This window comes from Amphiura filiformis, chromosome 13 (assembly GCF_039555335.1).
Source record: "Amphiura filiformis chromosome 13, Afil_fr2py, whole genome shotgun sequence".
Taxonomy (NCBI): Eukaryota; Metazoa; Echinodermata; class Ophiuroidea; order Amphilepidida; family Amphiuridae; genus Amphiura; species Amphiura filiformis.
This window is the reverse complement of record NC_092640.1, coordinates 33,558,025-33,573,324: the sequence shown is the minus strand read 5'-3', so window position 1 is coordinate 33,573,324 and position 15,300 is coordinate 33,558,025. Positions and strand designations below refer to the sequence as shown.

At 37.3% G+C, this 15,300-nt stretch overlaps 1 long non-coding RNA gene across 1 annotated transcript; it reads left to right on the top strand.

Moving 5' to 3' along the window:
- The first annotated feature begins 988 nt into the window (after positions 1-988).
- On the top strand, positions 989-10,135 carry LOC140167255 (uncharacterized). Its single transcript, XR_011861013.1, has 3 exons — positions 989-1,092; positions 8,072-8,255; positions 9,390-10,135. It is a non-coding gene; the product is annotated as an uncharacterized lncRNA (long non-coding RNA).
- Positions 10,136-15,300: the final 5,165 nt, after the last annotated feature.

Genomic DNA, 15,300 nt, shown 5'->3' with positions numbered 1-15,300 from the left:
TCTTTTGAGTTCTTTCATGACCACTGAAGCATAGTCAAACCTGTCAAGGACACTCGGCGTGAATTGAAAGACCATGTCACTCGCCACAAAAGAATGTCAAAGGTCATAAAACACCACTTTTGTGTCTTCTGCTATATCTAAAGGCCTATGGCTGATTTTGTACCTTTCGTCATTGTCATAGATGTGCTAACATGCTAGTGCAGTGGTTCAGCCGAAAGCCGCGCCGTGTGTCTATAAGACAAAAATAATGCATTTACGTGAGTCTGTAATTTATATACCGGTACTGACAGTATATAAATTAGCTACATGTATTTGAATGGGGCTTCAACTTCGTCAATACTGTCGTTTTCCTGTTTTGTTTTTTTGCCATTTGTTTTTCATTAAAAAAATTTATAAACGTAACAATTTGATTTTTTTTTCACTTTCGCTGGGATCACTGAATGAGACTTTATAGCGCGGATTATTCAAAACTTGTTTTTACCTACTGCTATATAGTATTAATCCGATTATTACATAACTTTGCCAGCGTATTCAAGACATAGGTTATGTAGGGATAAACTGTACATGGGTATAGAGGCCCTGCATGCTTTTATCGATTGGCTCCAAACAAAGGATTTGAACAGGTGTCCTTCACCGTAATCACGGCGCAGTAGCCTACAGTCCATTCAATCAAATGTTGTCAGTGTGCGAGACGAACGATGTATAAATCTGGAGGTCACATCATCACTTATCATATGCTTATTGTAAAAAGTTTGTCCAATGCATATACTGTGTGTATTGTTCCCGGGTATTGTCAATACAGTCAAGCAAACAGGTATTATATTTTGAAAAGGCCGCTATAGTATATTCACAGGGGTGTCTTGAATGGCCAATCATATGGGACATAATCAAATTGCAGTGACTGCTTCCTTTGTTACCACATGTCAGTCATCTTGTGATTATTGGACCATGTAAACCTGCAAAAAACGAGCCAAAGTGCAGGCCCTATGACTGGAGCAGGTGGGAGTTTCACTTTGTTTACAAGTGAAATGCGATGCAGATTGCGATCGTGAACAACCGGAGATTCGGATGATGTTTAATTTTCTTAATTTTGTGAGTAATACTGTATATTCCAAATGAATTCACTGTGGGACTGATACATGAAAATACAAATAACCAACTGAGTAAATTTCACCGAACTGAATAAAATCAAGAAATTATTCAGGGACACTGACAAATTTCAGTACACATGACACTCCGTCTCCGATGTAAGCTTACTTACAAATATTAGTGATAAATATAACATGATTATTATGGAAATGCCACCGGCCATGCGCCGCGAAATCGACGGCATTCACAATTCTACAGATCCTGTCATGCATGGGCCCAAGCCGCCTGGCACAGTGGCATACCATGCTGAATGCATGCATGGTGGGCCTACCGGGGCTACCCCATCATGCCCATAGTACAGGGCGTAGCCGTAGCCAGCTTTCTTGGTCAGGGGGGCAAAATAAAATTTTGGGGGAACAGACGAAAAAAATTGCATTGCATCATACAATACATAGAGACTGTATGTCTTGAGCTTCCCGAAAAGGGCCCTATTGTGATGATGTGCGGCGTAAGCTAAAAAAATGGTATTTTACACTATTTTAGCCCATTATCCGGCTTAAAAGGGCTTTATTGTTACAATGTATTGCAAGATAGCTGGAAAAATTTTGTATTTTACACTATTTTGGCCCTGAATTTTGCTAGAAAAGGGCTCCTTGCCCTTTTTCTTTTCCTTTGCCCTCCTGATTTTCTTTTTTTTCATTTTTTTTTTTTGTCAGAGGGCACTTTTTCTTTTGCACTCTGCCCCCCCGCTGGCTACGCTACTGCCATAGTACGTACAGCTGCCACAGAATAGTCTGTAGGTATCCCAGGCAAACCTTAGTTAACACATTTGCTAGTCTGTCAGCTTGAAATTCGCGAGACGGGAGCCCAAACACAATATGCATACGGTATTTCATGTATTTACATAGAAATTTGAATTTTTTCGAGAACAGGTCAGTGAAGGAAACCTACATAAAAATATGTTTTCTATACTTCACTTGACCCATGAATATATGATTTTTTATGGTGATAATCAAGTCACACATGGAATTTTAGAGGGATTTTGATAGCAGTTCAATTAAAAAAAGCTGCTATCGCCATGAGACTAAGATCTAGAAACACCCCTAAATGCCGTTTTGGGGGATTTTGCTAGCAGAATCTTTTTGATGAAAGTCAATCTAACAATCTTTGACAAGATGTAACTTTGTTACAGAAAGTGCTATGACAAAAATGTTTTCAGTTTTGGCTTTCTTTACTCAAGGGCTTTAATTTGATATTATGTAAAATGATGCAGTTTGATGGCAAATTTGAATTCACCTAGCATACCTATAGTCTGTCATGCCCGACTGTACATCATGACATGTATATGACTGCCGCAATGCAATGATGATTAGTATTATGAAAGTATACATTTTCAGGAAGGAAATAATAAAAGTTGTGATTATGAATGACTACAATTTACAAGATCTAGGATTCAGGATTGGTGTTCTTTGAAAGATTGTAGAACAGCCAATAGGTTCAGTGGGTTAACCATCCTCCACAAGGCTAAGAGGGTCTCCTGCCCCTGCCGGTTGATAAACAAGGATTGCTATAATTATTCGTTCTGGCCAAGAACAGTTCAAGATTGGAACAAACTACCCTACCACATCACCACCATACAAGACTCCAAAGAATCAAGCAAACAACTACACTACAACCTGTATTAAAAGCCATAATGTGAGATTTGCTCCACAGCAACGCCCTCAATTTTTTTTTAATTTCTACTTTTTGCACCATTGTAATGGCCATTGGTGTACATGCCCTGTGAACGACTATAAAGCCTGAACTTGAGTGCTTTTAATTACATTGAAATTTATCATTTATTTAAACCGGGTCACCCCGGTTTTATTCTGAGCTCATCGATCGAGTACTGAATAAATACGTCTCCTGCGTGTGTATATTGAATCATCGAATGACGTACTGTATAAACTGTATGCATATATACCTTGGAAGAACATCTTGTTTGTACATCCCATCAGCTGCGTGTAGCTCCATCAATAATGATATAAATAATACGATTGGCAAGATTATACATTATTGTAGGCGCTGTACGTCAACTTGACGCATAAACTGTGTATATCGCTATTCAGGCCTTGCCGTTTGAGGCGAGCGATCGCTCTCGCTTCGCCACCGCCGCCTAAACTCGATTTCTAGTGAGCGATTTTCCACTCGCCATAGACACTAAATATCACTCGCTGCAAATCTCTCAAAATCAGCCATTGAATCAGCCATTTCAGCATTAAATCGAGTCTGCCCTCTCAAAGCGGAAAAAGTCACAAATTTTAGCCCGCTTCGCGCGCATTTCAACATAAATACATAAATACCGTATTATGACCGAAGCTCTATTTTATTATTATACCCAAGTGGTATTTGTGAAAATTCGACCACTCGCCTCGCTTCGTGCTAGCGAGTGATTAACCACTCGCCTTTAAAATCTAAACGGCACGGCCTGCTATTTGTCTTTAATACGTCTTGTTTGAATCCCATTAGCTGTGTGAAGCTCCCGATAGGCGCTTTCTCTGTTTTACCTCATTTGCGCTCTCTCCGTTTTACCTCATTTGTTTCGCTCGACATTAAAAGGGGTCAATGTGATCAGTAGCTATTCAATGAAAACTGACATTTAGATATATAGGAATCTATTTTTGATGCAAATCACACATTGCTTTAAGGGGTACTACACCCTGCCCAATTTTGTGCCTATTTTTGCATTTTTCTCAAAAATTATAGCACATTGGGGACAAGTAAGATATGTATATTATAGGGGCAAGGACTACAACTACTGCAATGGAAATTTTATTTCAGCACAGACAACAGTTGTGGAGTTACAGTCAAAATGAGGAAAACCAATATTTGATCAATAAATCAATAACTACTTGCTTTGACTTGCTTAATTTTCAGTACAGTAGGTGTAGTCCTTGCCCCTATATTTTCATGTCTCCTGCGTGTGTATATTGAATCATTGTATAAACTGTATGCATATACCTTGGTAGAATGTCTTGTTTGTACATCCCATCAGCTGCGTGTAGCTCCATCAATAATGATATAAATAATACGATTGGCAAGATTATACATTATTGTAGGCGCTGTACGTTAACTTGACGCATAAACTGTGTGTATATCGCTATTCAGGTCTTGCCGTTTGAGGCAAGCGATCGCTCTCGCTCGCCACCGCTTGCCCAAACTCGATTTCTAGTGAGCGATTTTCCACTCGCCATAGACACTAAATATCACTCGCTGCAAATCTCCCGATAGGCGCTTTCTCTGTTTTACCTCATTTGCGCTCTCTCCGTTTTACCTCATTTGTTTGGCTCGAAATTAAAAGGGGTCAATGTGATCAGTAGCTATTCAATGAAAACTGACATTTAGATATATAGGAATCTATTTTTGATGCAAATCACACATTGCTTTAAGGGGTACTACACCCTGCCCAATTTTGTGCCTATTTTTGCATTTTTCTCAAAAATTATAGCACATTGGGGACAAGTAAGATATGTATATTATAGGGGCAAGGACTACAACTAATGCAATGGAAATTTTATTTCAGCACAGACAACAGTTGTGGAGTTACAGTCAAAAATGAGAGAAAACCAATATTTGATCAATAAATCAATAACTACTTGCTTTGACTTGCTTAATTTTCAGTACAGTAGCCTAGGTGTAGTCCTTGCCCCTATATACATTTTGTTCAATCACTCTTTTAGAAGCAACCTTAAATTTGGACTAAGGACATTTTATAATTGTTATTCACTCATTTTATCTATTAAAGTTTTCGTACCCGGCTCGATCGTATTGACAACCTTCTTGTCAGAGGTGAATATAAGGTGAAGATCTATAAAAATTACCTCCTTCCCTCTTGCCGCTTCATTCTCACCGTCCATGACTTGACTAAAACACATCTCCTTGCTCTCGATTCAGTTGTTCATAAGTACATTAAAAACTGGTGTGGTCTTGCCAGACCCGCTGCCACCGAGGTTATTCATATTCCCCACCTGATGGATATCAAGTCAGTGTATCAACTTTACCTTGAATGTCATGTTTCAGCTCATTTGTCTTCAAGAACAAAAGCCGACTCCAAGGTCAATGTTGCTCTTGACTCCCGCCTTGAAAGGGAGAAAAAGTGGGCTAAAAATTTTTCCATCACAACTTATTGTCAAAACGCTATTGATCATGTTGATAATTCGGACAGCAATGTGCCATACAAGAAGCTGAAGACTGACTTGACAAAATCCATCAAGGACGAGGTCACTGAGAGCTGGGTTAACCATTTAAAAATCTTGTGGTCCAGGGCGACATGTTTCAGATTGCACTCTCAGAAAAATCTGATTATCTTTGGAAATCTTTTATTTTCAATCTTCCTAAAGGCATCATGAAATTTATGTTGAATGCTTTCCTTGACACCCTTCCCACTAAAAATAATCTGAGTCGCTGGGGAAAAAAGTTAAACACCAAATGTAACTTATGTGGTCATCACGAGACCCTCCATCATGTCCTTAATCACTGTAAAATCATGCTTGATCAAGGTCGGTATACTTGGCGTCATAACTCTGTTCTCCGCATAATCATGGATACTCTCAAAGATATCAGTGACCAGTCCTGGAAATTCTACTGCGACTTAGATGGTGCCACTAAAATCGCTGGTACCACAATCCCTCCTGATATTCTTCCCACGCAGCAAAGACCAGATCTGGTTCTCGTTAACGAAAGCGCTAAATCCATCATCGTTATTGAGCTCAGCATTCCTTTCGAGCAGAACATCCACAAAACCCATGACTACAAACAAAATAAATATGCCGGTTTAATCGCTGATTTGCAAGAACAGGGTTATGACGCAAAGTTATTTTGTATTGAATTAGGCAGTAGAGGCCTCATCACAAGCTCCAACAAGTGTAACCTGATGCATTTACCCCTTAGTTTCAAAAAGCCAAAAACCAATGAAACGGGTCTTTGATAAATGTTCAAAATCACTCAGTCAACGTGCAATCCTATGTTCTTACTCAATTTTTTATTCAAAATATGACCATGACTGGTCGATTTAAATCATAATGCCGTCTTTTAGACCATATTTTATCGTTTTGTGCAATTGTTTGGGCGGGTCCCTGTCAACATTTTTATGCAATATTACTTCTAATTTATAATATAATATTATTGATGTATTCCTTTATAAACTGCATTTATGTGTTGTATTGTCCTGTTGTTTAATATGCCTGCGGATGTTTGAGCCTGGTCACGTACCTTCTCAACCCTCCTGTCTGGCCTTAAATGTATTCTTTTCAATATATCTGTTTTATGTGTATTATGAATAAAATTGAAATGATGAAACTATATGTACGATCTTATATTTTATGAATTTGGTTAATTTTTTTTCAAACCTGATTTTTTGGCATATTTGTAATGTTTACACATGTCACAACTTGCACCTAAATGGAATCAGCCAAATTTGTTGTGTTTGTAGGTAAACAGAGTAAAGTTTGACATAAAGTCATAATTCAAGAAATTATGACTTTATGTCCTCCCATAGAACTGCTTGTTAAACAGCCAAAATAACAAGCAGTGTTTCTTTCACTTTACCTCGTTATTTCAGCTCAAAATGGACAGAAACCATTTCCGATGATTATGACTAGTATTATTTCAGCATTTTGAGTATATAATGACAAATTTTAAATTTGAAGGAAATTGTACATTAAGCCTTTAAATGCAATATTTGATAAAAAAACACGAAGTATTTACATTTAAATTCAGTCCAAAAACACACAATTTTTTCCCTTAAGGTTGGTCTCATAACTGCTAAATTGTTGGTCTGACGTATATAAAAGTATACATATTTAGAATGGCCAAGACTTGATAAGTTTATCCGTAAGGTCAAATTTGGGCCAAAATGCCATTTTTGGCCCAAAATCCCAAAAATAACGGTTTTTGGTCCACTCCTTTTTCGTTTCAACGTAATAAAAAAATTCTTGGGCAACAATTTTTTTAAATTAATTTTAAAAACTAGATAAAAATATCTAGGAGCCGCTTTTTAATTTTTTTTAAATTTTGACCAACTTCGAGAAATTTGCACCAAAAAATGCTAAATTTTCAAAAAAAACATAAAAAAGGGCAACCAAACAATTTACTTTGGCCTCACTAAAGTAAATTTTGATACTCCTACTTCTATTTTTGTTTCATTTCATTAGAAAAAGTTATTGAAATCTTTAAAACTATAGACCCAATTACAGCAAAAGTATACATATTTGGAAAGCTTATGTTCCAAGCAATGCAACTGTGCAAAATGGAAGTTGGTATTCAGGGTGTGTAAGAAAAAATATAGTGTGATATCATGAAAAAACCTGGTTTTACTTGATAATTTATTGCATTTGCTATTTAGTACTTGTATGAATGAAACAACTCAAAAGAAATCTAATTTTGTTGCAGGTTACACTATGAGCTTTAATAAATTGTATAGTTAGTTAGCTATGCAATGAATAACTAAAGTGGTGATACAGGGTGTAAAATAATAAGTAAGTTCATGCACTTACGGGCTCGAATAGCAACATTTGCACAGTATTTTTCGTGGGATAAAAATCTTGTGAATTGGACGATCTTTAGGGACCGTTCACAAAAACTTGTAGGGGGGGGCCTGATGAAAAAAAATGTCATCATAAAAATTTTTTGGCCCCCCCCCCCCCTTTACAGACCTCAAAAATTTCAGGCCCCCCCCCCCTTAATTTTGACATGAAAATTATGGGTCAACCCCATAGAAAAGCATATAAACTAAATATTTTCCAGGAAAATTTGTGATAATTTTTTTCAGGGCCCCGCTTAGGAGGGTAAAAATTTTCAGGCTCCCCTTTTTTGCATCAGGCCCCCCTTACAAGTGTTTGTGAACAGTGCCTTAGCTTGTTTTCTTTGTTGAAAGGGATTCAGTGCAGAGTGTACTTCCATCATGTATTTAATATTCAATTTCCTGTAAATTTCATGAATACAGGTAACAGTATCATCAACGACAGGCATAATCATGGTCACTGTGACCAGAACCAGCATGATGACAGTACATTGTATCTCAGTTGAGCTGTTGAGAATGAACATCTGCAGGGACTTCTTGCTATACTTTAAATCATGGATGATGACTTCTGTTCAAAACAGAAGCAGAGAAAGAATACATGCAACAGGTAATTTATATTTATGTTTTTTTTTTTTTGGGGGGGGGTTGTGAAGACAAGCATGACAGTGGCATATTTTCTGCTCAAGTTTGTCTGTAGCACTGTATGATGTGTCATCACTCATTTGAACAGTAAACGGAATGAATGAATGAATCTTATCTCCTTAAAATAAACCAAATACAATGAAATTTAAGGCTGTGACCTATCGGGTAATGACGTATTCGGGTACCCGAGGTGAATTTCGGCGTGTAACCTGGTACCCGTATCAAACATATTTTTTTAAGTTACCGGTATTTATTTTTTCGGCTTTGTAGTGTCCCTGGACCTAGAGCTAATTAAATGCTAGGATCATTCAATTTTCATGGCTGACTTATTTTAAAAAAATGTAGACCTATGTCATTTGAATAAATTTGTACTCATATGTCATACTCTATTAATAATTTCAAAATTGATACTAATTCAATGAATGAATAAGTCAACAATGAATTATCCTTAGCATTTAGCTCTAGGTCCAGGGCCACTACAAACCCGAAAAAAAAATAAATAACTTTTTTTTTTAATTTGGGTAATCCCAGAATGGGGATCTACGCCTAATCGCCTATGATATATGTTTTTATTTAATGACTTTTTGTTTATTCTTATCCTTGCATTGCAAGCAAATTAAAAAATATTCGACCGCTTTTTACGGCGACAGTAGTACTACTTCCAACTTCCAAGCTCTTTCGTGCTCGATCTGATGATGTATACTAGTAGTTATTAGTTTGACAGGATGTACCCTTCCTAGGTTATAGCAGAGAAAGTCAAAGGTCACATTTATGGTCCAAGGGGTCAAAAATATCAGAGTGCTCTGATTTTGACAAAAGGTGTATCAAAATGTTTGTTTTCATACAATTCAAAATAGGATTTAACAATTTAATGAATAAATCTAGGATGTTTCACTTTCCATGTGTTACAATAGGTGCAGGTCAATAGGCCTCAATGGTACTTCAGTGACCTATTTTGAGAAGCTTGATGTGAATCAAAAAATGCAGTACTTGGTCAACTTGTTTATGGTGTGTGCCAATGTTATACTGACAATTTCAACACCTTTTGTAAATAGGTTATAATTCCCCCTCTCTCTTTCTCTCTCTCACTGTTTTTCAGAGTCATAGATCCACCATGGATATCCACCTGAGTTCTGATTGATCAGCTCAAGAGAAAATTTCCCTGCTTGTGGTATTAGAGAGTGCATGTGATACATTGTTGTTTGCTGCATACTTTTCAACATCAGCCAGGATGACTTAAAATGCAGGACCTTATGATTATGTCGGCCATCAATGACGTGGAAGCTTCTGATGCTGATGAAGTAGACCTGGTGCCGGGTGGGACCTGGTCCAGTTCGCTGATGTGACTGACCCTCCATAGTAATAACCAATTGAACTACCCCGCCCCCAGGAACTGAGACATTGCTATCAGCCCTAAGCCCTCAAATTAAGGATCTGAAGGAGCACAGCAACTTTTTAGGGCAAGTTGATAATTGCCTTAGATGTTCACTGAAAAGGCAAGGCAGCACAGCACTTTGTAATATTTCAAGAGGGCATCATGGGAACTGTTTAAAATTTGAGAAGGGCACCAAGGCAATTTCTCAAAAGTGAAGAAAACACACAAACATAGATAGATAATTTTATATAATGTAGAGGCAGGGCTGGGGCACCGACTGCCTTGGGTAAAGGACATATTTTGAGAGCCAGAAAGCCTTAACCCACAGTCACCTGCTTCCACAAAATGAGCACAAGTCACCAGAACACTAGAAGATCAGTGGCATAACTAGGGGGGTGGGGGATTTGAACCCTTGCCCCCATGAGAAAGGTAAAGTAGGCCTACTTCTGAGAGTTAATTAACCTCATATTTGGTCAGTTTAACCTCAACTGCACTCCTAATTTTTATGCTGCTTTCAAGCGTGCATTTATTCCACTTTTATACTACATGTCACCAGTTTAGCTTCAATATGCCAAAAATTTTCACGCTGCAAGATTTGTACCATAAACTTCTTTTGTCGCCAAAAGGTGCTGGACTGCTGGATTCACTATACTTCAAGACAAATTTTCCACCCCACCCCACATGTCAAAAAGAAATCTACGCCACTGTTATGGGACACATTCACGGTTTTCTGGTTCTGAACCCTTGATATGTATAATTTCCCATGTATACATCTTGCAAAAGCTCACACAAAAAATTAGGAGGGTGTAATTTCATTTCAATATTGGTCATACAATAGTTTTAAAAAAATACCAATGTATTCCTCTCATCATGACCTAGTATTTCCTATTTAGTTATAGCAGGAAAATAGGAAAAGGACAAATTTTGGCTCCACATGGCTCTAAAACTTACATGGGTGACCTGGCAAATAGGTGAAAGCCTGTTGGACCATGACCTATTGTGTGATGTTATCTAAACTGGCCTCAAAAAGAAACTTATAATTTTTCACAAGGTCAAATCTTAAAATCCTGTCTATAAATTGAATTGAAAAAATTACACAGGATTACTTCAATACTCTACTCTAAGCATGTCAGTAACCAAGCAGTTGTCCAACTGACACAACAGCAAAATGCACTGATATGGAACACCTTCCTGGACCACATTCACAGCCCAGCAGATTTCTTTTGCTGGGTTCACATTATTCGCCTGTGAATGTGGTCCCGAAGCTGTTCCGTGTCAGTGCATTTTACTGTTGTGTCAGTTGGCCAACTGCTTGGTTACTGACATGTGTTTAGAGTAGAGTATTGAAGTAATCCTGTGTGTAATTTTTGTTCATGTACAGGCGAATAATTGGAACCCAGGAAAAGAAATCTGTTGGGCTGTGAATGTGGTCCAGTAAGCTGTTCCGTGTCAGTGTATTTTGCTGTTGTGTCAAATGGACAACTGTTTAGTTACTGACATATGTTTAGAGTAGAGTATTGAAGTAATCCTGTGTGCAATTTTTGTTCATTTTTATGGAGAGGATTTTAAGATATGACCTTGTGAAAAATTATAAGTTTCTTTTTGAGGCCAGTTTACATGCCCAGTATCTATGTTACAAAACTATGCAAACTATCTTTACTTTGATGTATCTATTTATTTAATTTTTAGCTCATTGTGTTAGCACAATGAACTCTAGGCATGGTCCATTTTCCTGTCTGTTTTTTTCTTTCTTTTGCTACATCGTTTGAGCAATGGATCTGGTAATTTGAGGCGGCGATCTTTGCATGATGGTTCATGATTGTTACTTATTTAGCTAAAAAATTCGGACGGAAAGTATCATTTTTGGAGCATTTTCTTACGAAAAGTTTTACCTAATTTCATGGAATAGTCTCATATGCAGACTGTTTGTGGTGCTTTTCATATTACAAACACTGTACAAACTCCTTGATCGTGCGAATTTGTAAAAGAGATGTTGAACTTTACTGTTTCAGTGCGGCTACAATGTCTGCTTTTCAGTGTTGCTTTTAGCACCAATCGGGCTTGTGCTGTCTATAGGCCCTTATGTGCACGAGCCATGAGCAAATAGTGTCTCAAATTCTCCCAAATCAGAACTAATTGGGCTACCAAATTGTTGATTGGCAACCCTGACTATGAACAAACATCTCACTCAATTACACTTTATATCACACATCTTGACCCAATTAGTTATGTAAACATTTACTCAAGGTGAAATGTCCTTTTGACTGGCACTGGCCTAGTATATCAGTATATGGGACCATGACAACCCCTCTCTGACATTACAAAACAGACAAACAGAAAGTCTGAACAGGGAAGTGCTGGGGTAAACACTAGGCTAGTGGCCTTTCCCTGTTCTGAAGATTGAAGGAGCACTTGTTTGAAATATGAAGTCAGGAAAATTAGATGTGTGTGCAAAATTTTATTTATTTATTTATTTCATTTACCATGAAAGTGTTGTAGTTTTTAAGTTTCAAGTTTTTATTTGGAAATTGCTTTTACATCAGTGGCACTCATCTATCCGATGGTGCATCCAAGACATTAAATATACAAACAAAACTGTATTAAACAAATTAAAATCAAAGGATACTCGACAAGCAAAAGGTACAAATAAATAAATGCCTTGAATAAATAAATATCTTGAGAACCGCAAGTATATTTTCAAAATGCTGATTTGTGCTTGATCACAGCACTAGGATGATTTTGAGGTTTGAGAATACTGAAATGTGTTTTACAAAGTTGGTAGCCCTGTATACATTATACATGGCTATACATAGCTATATATGGCTATACATGGCTATGACATGGTTACATATGGCTATACATAGCTATGCATGGCTATACATAGCTATCCATGGCCATACATAGCTATCCATGGCTATACATAGCTATGCATGGCTATACATAGCTATGCATGGCTATACATAGCTATGCATGGCTATACATATCAGGGTTGTCACGTAGACTGAATTTAGTGCCGGCTAAATTTCCATGATATTTGTCCAAAATACTCTCAAGGCCACTTTCCAGCTGTTTTTAGGGTAAAAAGTACAATTTCTCTACTTTAGTGCCGATTGGCAAGTCCTCATATTCCCTTGAGTGCCGGTTGGTCTGCCTGAGTGCTGGTTACTACCGACCGGCACCGACCAGTGTAGTGACAACCCTGATACATATCTATGCATGGCTATACATAGCTACGCATGGTATTCCTGACCATAACCCATAACAAATGAGCTACAGCACCAGTGGTGCTCTTGTTACAAACTTCAGACATGTCTGTGTAGGGGTGGGTGTATGCGTGTCTATCACGTATGTGTGCAATATGACTTTCCACCATTTTACCTAGAACTCTCAAAAAACCTTTAAATTTCAGTTTATTTCACCACTGCACAAGTGACCATACTGGATTTATGCAAAGTAGGCACTACTTGGGAATTTCATAGACTTTTTAATTTTTTTATGTGAGCTAGCTTTTAGGGGATGGATGCGTGTGAAATGGATTGGATTCTGTTGCAATTACTCCAGATTCCAGAAAAATACAACACTAATTTTTTTGAATTAAAGACAAGATCTTTGCCAATTGAAACATGGTGGAGTCTAAGTATCCAAAATCTTTTAAAATACAGACTAAGAGTGAGCTCATAATTAAAATATTTTAAGTTAATGTTGATTATTTGGTTATGGTAAAGAACAGAAAATCTGTTTTATAAAAAAAAGAATGCAATTAGTCTTAGTACAAGTCTTTGGGCTTGATTGTCACAGCCTATGAAAAATGCCATAAACATGCATTATTTTGGCCCTTATTGCCAAAAATTGACCAAAATATTAAAATTTGACTTTCATTAGAACTAAGTAAAGGATTAGGATTTAGGTATGTGTCATTTAGCACAAAGGGCTATATTTTTCTAGAATAGGAACTAGTGATGTAGTCTGTTAACCTAGGGGGTTATGATTTATAAGGGGGGGGGGGGGCCCAAATTTACAAAAAGTTTGTGTCAATAAAATTGCAACAATAGGTTTGAGTGGATCAGATTGAATGATATATAGCTAAGGTGTATCTTGTTCATTTGATCAGATCATGGAAGTACTTACTTCCAAGCAGCTGTACTTACTTCCATGATCAGATATTGATTAATCAAAATTTTTAGTGGTAAAACGGGCACCTTTTTGAAACAGTATTGCTGTTTGATTAAAATTGATTGATTTATTGGGAAAGTCTATCCTGATTAATTTTTTGTACAACAAACTGTATATTTTCTAAAGAAGTCTATCCTGATCAATAATTTTTTGTACGACAAACTTTATATTTATTAAATAAAGAATTAATTTCCTGAACAATAACCTGGTTTGTGGTGTGAATTTATTTTGCCTCATCATACATGTACATAAGGGTATCAAATCAATAAAGCACCATTTCCCCATTTCCTTTTGCCAGCCATTACTACAAGGCTGAGGCTGGTCGACTGCAGATCTGTTGGAACACGCTTTTCAATATGGAATAAATGCTGACCTCATCGTGACATCATCCAAGCAGCAAAGTTCATTTCCTATTGAAAAGCGTTATCCAACGGATCTACAATCATTTCATTCTGCTACCCATGGCCAGAAAATTGTTTATCTAAGTTTGTTGCACAACAGATATTTATTATCGTATTTACCAAATTCCACAAACTTCTGGTCTGTGACGTAAACTTTGACATATGTGGGAATTTTCACACAATCTATTAAAGCTCATGTTGTGTTTGTGCTTTGCCAGTTTTTGAAATACCTTGGGATAGCGGCTTTTTTTAATTTGTGAGTTTTCTCGCAGTCCTATACATGGATGAACATAATTATTCGAGCATTTATTATTTACGTGGCATGTGTTAAGCGGCGGCAAAAGCACAAATATTAATGTTCTGTAAAATGTCCACTTTTACAGTATTTATGTGCGAAGGGGAGGGCTAAATTGGGATGAGCAAGAAACAAAAAAAAAAAAAAAAAACTACTATATCTGGGAGGCTATACAACAGGCTGTATCAAAATGATTGATACACAAATATTTGTGATATTTGCAAAATAGAATTCTCTTGAAATGACAAAAGTTTATATATTGATCCACAATTGGGTTATTATGCCTCCACCGCTAGGCATACTGTTTTTGCAATGTCCGTGCTTCCGTCCGGATGCCATATCTCGGGCATGGATGGGCGGATTGACTTCAGATTTTCAGGATAGGTGGGTCATGGTCAAAAACTCTGGCTACTTTTTTTTGGGCGAGGTTCAAGGTCATATACTGAGGTAAAAGGTCATTTGAGGTCAGGGGCTCATTTTCCTTATTTACCTCTTTTCTCGGAGACTAAAAGGGTCGCATGTTCCTCAAACTTGGTGGGTGGGTGCATCTTGAACCCAGGCAGAACAAGTTTGTATTGGTTAGTGGGTCAAGGTCACCTGAGGTCATGCAGGGGTCATTTGAGGTCAAATTAGCAAAAACTGTCATATGGCCATGAAACTTGGTAGGTACAGTCAATATTTAGAGCCTAATTTTTGGAAGGTCATTTTGGGGTCACCCAGGGTCATCCGAGGTCAAATTAGTAAAACTGTCGTATGGGAATGAAAC